We start from the raw sequence: 6,000 nt of genomic DNA on the forward strand, positions 1-6,000 counted from the left end.
CTGTTCGATGCCCTGTTTTGACGTTTATTTGAAATTTCGAAAATTTTAAATCTTTGCCAAATTCAATAAATTTTTGTAACCAAATATGACTCCAGACATGCCACCATAACTTTTTTATGGATGTATCAGATCCCAATGATTGTGAAAAAAATAGTTAGGTACCTTTTTTCACCAACTTTAACAACCAACACCCGAATTAATCCACCTTGCGGCGTGACCTAACCTTTCTACTGACGCAATAATCATTATTTAATTTCTCAGGAACATCTATAATTAACTTGACTATATTTTTAAATATCCATTCTGTATTCCTCAAAATCCTTATGTGTCAGTAAAATTCACAACGTATTGCGTACGATAATTATATTTTCTTTCCTTGGGTGCAGAAATACTTGTAAGCGTCATTTATGTTACTCGATGAACACCTTATTTAGTTTTATAATATTTACGTGATTTATAGAAACATAATGTAAACACAAAAGATAATTTTTGCAAGCTTGAATGAATATATAAACATATAAAATTAGAAATTAATCCTCTAACGGGTCTACAGACGGCCTTGACTTTCGGGCTTCAGATCCACATACGAAACTTGTTTTGAATTGACAATATGAAATATGTGTTCATAGCAGATTTTTTGATATTTAAAACATAGGGGAACTGGGGGGAAAATGAACACCCTTAGCAATGTCGTCATTTGCTTCCCCAGGAACCAACCAAATGCTGAACGCACTACATGAATTGAAAGCTGGATTCATATTCCACGTAGCAAAATATAAAGATGTTTGAAAAAGGACGATTTGTCATGAAAAATTCCTTATTTTCGAAAGTGTCACATTCGAGCCTGATTTTTTTCGTGTGGGTAAAATGAACATGCAGTGAGGGCAAAATGAACATGTCATAGAAAACTAAAGTTAACATGCAGTTTGGATAAATTAAACATTATTTTACCTTATTATTGTTCTACATAAGCTGTAGATATTCAACAAGGCTGCTAAAATTAAAATAAGACTCCACAAAGTTAACATAATGCATCTTCACCACGTTCATACAATGCTTGACTTCCAACTCGCTTCATCGGTCATTTTCTGTTATTTTTCGAGAGACTCGATCATTTTTATTGATTGAATTGTAATTAGGTCCTGGCTGCTGATATATGGAAAATAAAACATCATTATACACATTGTTCGTTTTGCCCCCATAGTGAAGTGTTCATTTTTCCCCCAAAACACCAATTGTTTTCTAGTGTTTATTATAAACAAACAGTTGATAAAAATATTTGGAATTTTCGACAGATACGCAGGACAGTGATAAGCAAACAACACTAAATGATACCAATAGTCGAAATTTAATTTGTTTCGCCAAAAAAGCTTATATACTATTAGTGGAAATTACCATCAGCGTCAGATTTCAACAAATATTTTTTACTTTTTCAATTTTTTTCACATTAGAAAGCTTATGATCACCACATATTGTCTCAAACAGCTTGAAATACTTCTAGGAGAAGATACCTATTGATCTGGTACAGATTTTAATCGGTTTACTGGCAATTTGGCTACCTGTTCATTTTACCCCCCCTGTTCATTTTACCCACAGTTCCCCTATTAATACCATGCGTTCAAAAGTTAGTATCTTTGAAAAACAAGAGTTCAGAAAAATTATTATATTTCGCTTTTGAAGAAAAAGGATATCTACAACAAAATGATTAATCTCAAAATTTTACTATTAGTTTGCTTGGCTTCAATTTTGTAATACATATACCTGAATTAGAAAAAATAACTGAAATTTTGAATGTACTTTCATGACAAGATAGTCATTAGCTTGATCGCATCGTTTTTACAATGTATCCCGTTAGAGGGTCAGGAAAACAAGATGAGGTCGAATAGTGCAAAAGCTGCGCCATAAACATGCTTGAAAATGGGAGATATGATTTCCAGTGCTTGTCAATTCGATTTATTCATTAAAATATGATACATGACATAAGATTTCTGTCATTTAAAGTGTCACTAACGAAAACAAATCGTACAAAATTACTACCGTACAATGTTTTCCTCCTATTTTTCATATAAAATTTCTAAGCTCTAATATCTATTGATTGGAAAGAGCATCTATTGATGCACTGAAATCGTTTGAAGTTTATTTGGAAAAATCAACTCACTAGTATTTTTAATCCCATACACCACTATACCTACATATGCTTAAATTAACTGCTTTTCTTCGCCTTTTGGTTTTCTTGTACAATTGTGAGTAACAGCAAGTGAAGAAAATGGCAATTGAAATCTGAAATCGAAGAAAAGAAAAAACTTTCCGATTGAATCCCACTGCAGGGGGATTTCGAATTTGGCATGGTTCGCTTTTGGCAACAAAAATATCCGTTTTTGGCAACACAAAACATTTTACTTCCAAAAATATGCTTAAATATCAGTCAGTTTCCGCATTACTTTAAATAACGAAAAATTATTGGCCTAAGTGTGTTCATGAAAAAAAGTTTGCTGTTATAGAATGTTTCGAACAATAATATTTTTATTGCCGTAGGACTACGTCTTACCGTAGGTCGCCAAAAACTTACTTGCACCGCACGGATAGCTCTTGGGGGATTTTTTGACATAAAAAGGTAGCAATCGTTGATTAATAACATTTAGTCAATTTCATTCAAGATTTTGTCATATCAAAAAAAGATCTCGATCTTAGCACGGTTTCGATTTTGGTAACATAGGTGACACGCATTTCTTGCCAAATTCGAAATCCTACTGTATTTAATATTTTTTTGCGACAGATACGTAGTTCGCCTACAACGTGCAGGCTTCATCAGTATCTTATTTCGAAGCGTATACGTATCTGTCGCGAATAAATATTAAATAGTGGAATTTAGTCGGAAATAGTTTTTTCTTTTCTTTAATTTCAGAGTTCGTATTCCACATTCCACTAAGAGACTTCAAAAACTTCAGACAATTGACATGTTTCTCACTTTTCTTGAATTTCAATGCAAATTGCAAAATTGCAAATTGTCATCACATACACACATGTACATACATACGTACATACATACATACATACATATATGCATACATACATACACACATACATCACACACATTGAATACAATCAACATTTGATTGATATATTTTGCTTTTACACGTTTTAACGGTTTAATATACGGTGCTTAAGTGTTAAAGTTTGAATAACTTTTGAATGAACCGTCCGATTTTCAATAACTCGGTTTTGTTTGATAGATCTCAACAGTAATTTTCAAATAATAATAAATTGTGTGATGTTTTACATTGAATTAATGCTTATATGTTACAAAAATATGTTTTAAATACTATTTTTTCACATTTCTTTATGTAACTTTTAAACTACAAGCCCAATCGTCATGAAATTTGGGAGTTAAGGTTTTTAGAGGCTCCCCTTTCATATGCAATCAATTCATATGCAATTGTTCAAATCGGTTAAGGGACCTATGAGATAATGAAGTCCCATATTTTTCGTATTTTTACACATAACTTTTGAACTAAAAGTCCGATCAGTATGAAATTCAATAGCGACCTATGGGACACCTAGACCTTTCATTTGACACTAAGAACATTAAAATCGGCCCAGCCATCTCCGAGAAAAGTGAGTGAGATTGAAAACGTTACATACACACACACACACACACACAGCAAATGCTCAGTTTTCGAAACTGAGTCGAATGGTATATGACATTCGGCCCGCAGGACCTTCTTTTCATTTCCGGTTTTCCGAGTGATTTCTATACCTTTATACTATATATTTATATAGTAGAAAGGCAAAACGTTACAGCTCGTTATACGTATGAGTTTTCAACATACAATGTCCTAGAAAAATATGTCTTTTGATAAGAGAAACAACTTTGTAAAACATTATGATGCAATAAAACCAGTAGTAATTAGCGAAAGTAGTGATTTTTGAGAGGTCTTTATATAAAACGCCCTGTGAGATAGAAACTATAAAAAATACGCCTACTATGTCTTTGGAAAAGTTACTTATATAATCTTTAGTTACAACTTTGTCGAAGAAATTATCCTTCTATCTCTTTTCTACAAAAAGTTATTATTTGTTATGTGTTTACAAGCCAAACTGGAACTTTTCAATTAATTGTGTAATTGTAATTAATTTCACATTAATTATCTTTCAGAGTTGAAAAACTTTGTTGAACATTGTTGGGAGCCATTTTGAACCACAAAAAACTTTCCACTTAATTGTCGCTGCTGGACCCCTGTGCACTGGACTTAACTTTCACAACCAACAGTTGCGCGCGGTAGTAGATCAATATCCCTAAGTACATCATCTAGTGAAAAATTGAATAATAATTACTGCACTACGGTTCTCACCAGTCGATTGATTCGCCGAAGTGAAATAAAATAATTTTTCAATCAACCGCACTTCTCAGCCCATCAGCGGGAAATTTCCCGCAAATTAACCACTCCATCCCGATTCGAACAATGGCTGTACGAACTCAAGTGGGACTCCGAGTCGAGAGTCATCGTCCACCACTCAGATATTTATGTTTATGTGCTCCTGCTTGATTGTTACACGCCGGTACTCGTGTCGTACAAGGAGAGAAAGAGAAAGGGAGTGTGCGGTGAATCCGTCCTGTCATTAATCGATCTTGGTTCTCTTTACTACAATAGAGATGGGCATGGTCAAAACCTGTACTTAACGTTGAACAGTGGTCAACGATCAACCGTCAGTCAGTCTAATAGCTTGACAAAGCCTGACACGCTGGAACTAGGTAGGTACATTTGTTTGACCAGTTGCAGCCATCAGTGGGCTACTCGCAAATGCTCCCGATCCCAAGCGGGGTTTAACATCAGGCATTGGGAATCCAATTGATGCGATTTTGTATCGTCACGTCAGCATTCATTTATTTTACATTAACGTAACGTAAAGTATGGGTCCTTTCAGCGCACAGTGAGCCGGATCAACTCGGCTATTGGTATTGAATGAGCAAACTTACCCTCGTGGAAGTACACAAAATTAATTGCTTAATGACTTAGTAGTCTAACCATAGTTTTTTTCCTTTTAACTAATGAAATACTAAACTTATCTAAAATTTAAAAAAGTGAAATTTGGTCCAAGATCATAAGAAAGGCCTCTTCAATGTACATTAGAGAACAAGAGTGGTCACACTAGCAAAATTTCTCCATAACAAATTTTAGATTGAAATATTCGAAGTACAATTTCAAATATCCAGAATAAGTGGTTAACAGTAAACGTCAACAAAGTTAAATTTAGCCTATTTATGAATAAAACAAGATCTTCTGCTATGCAAAGAATATTAGAAAATAATCAAGTAAGTATATCTTCAAATATGACTGATGTTCAACTAAAATAGAGTAACAATAACACGCTAGTCGATGGTTTTTGCGCTTGGCAACCATCCGAAGGGGCGTGAGTTATTCGTACTGAACGGAAACAAAGGGAAGCTCCATTAGTCCATCGCGTCGTCCCAACTATTCATGCCGGAGCGAGCGGTTTATAAATATGGTAAAACATTTGCAACCCAGAGCACTCCATAAAATCCACCTAACCATTTTATCCCTTCCAACTCCACAATTGCTACCACTACTGCTTCTTGAGCGATATACCTACAGTGAGGCAGTACCTGTACTGAATACTCCATCTATTTGGTGCGAGCTAAAGAACCGTGCGATTATGTTGCCTTAGTTCTGATTGTACTCGAATTAAAACAAACGGGTTCGATTTCCGAATCACAATGGAACGGAGAAAATCAAAAGAATAATGAAACGAGAATTTTAAATCACTACAACAACAGTCAAGTTCCATTTTCACGAAGTACGATTGACTGAAGTAAGTACCTACATTTAATGTGGTATCCAGCGCGAAGAAAAATAAAACTGAAGCAGAAGTGTTTCAGCGACGAAGGCCGGCAACCGCGTCGTAAAGTAGTTGATGATCTATGCTAACCGAGTCTATGCTTTTTCACGGTGGAAATAATCTCTGCCTTGTACCTTTCAA

The sequence above is a fragment of the Sabethes cyaneus genome, chromosome 3 (genome assembly GCF_943734655.1).
Source record: "Sabethes cyaneus chromosome 3, idSabCyanKW18_F2, whole genome shotgun sequence".
Taxonomy (NCBI): Eukaryota; Metazoa; Arthropoda; class Insecta; order Diptera; family Culicidae; genus Sabethes; species Sabethes cyaneus.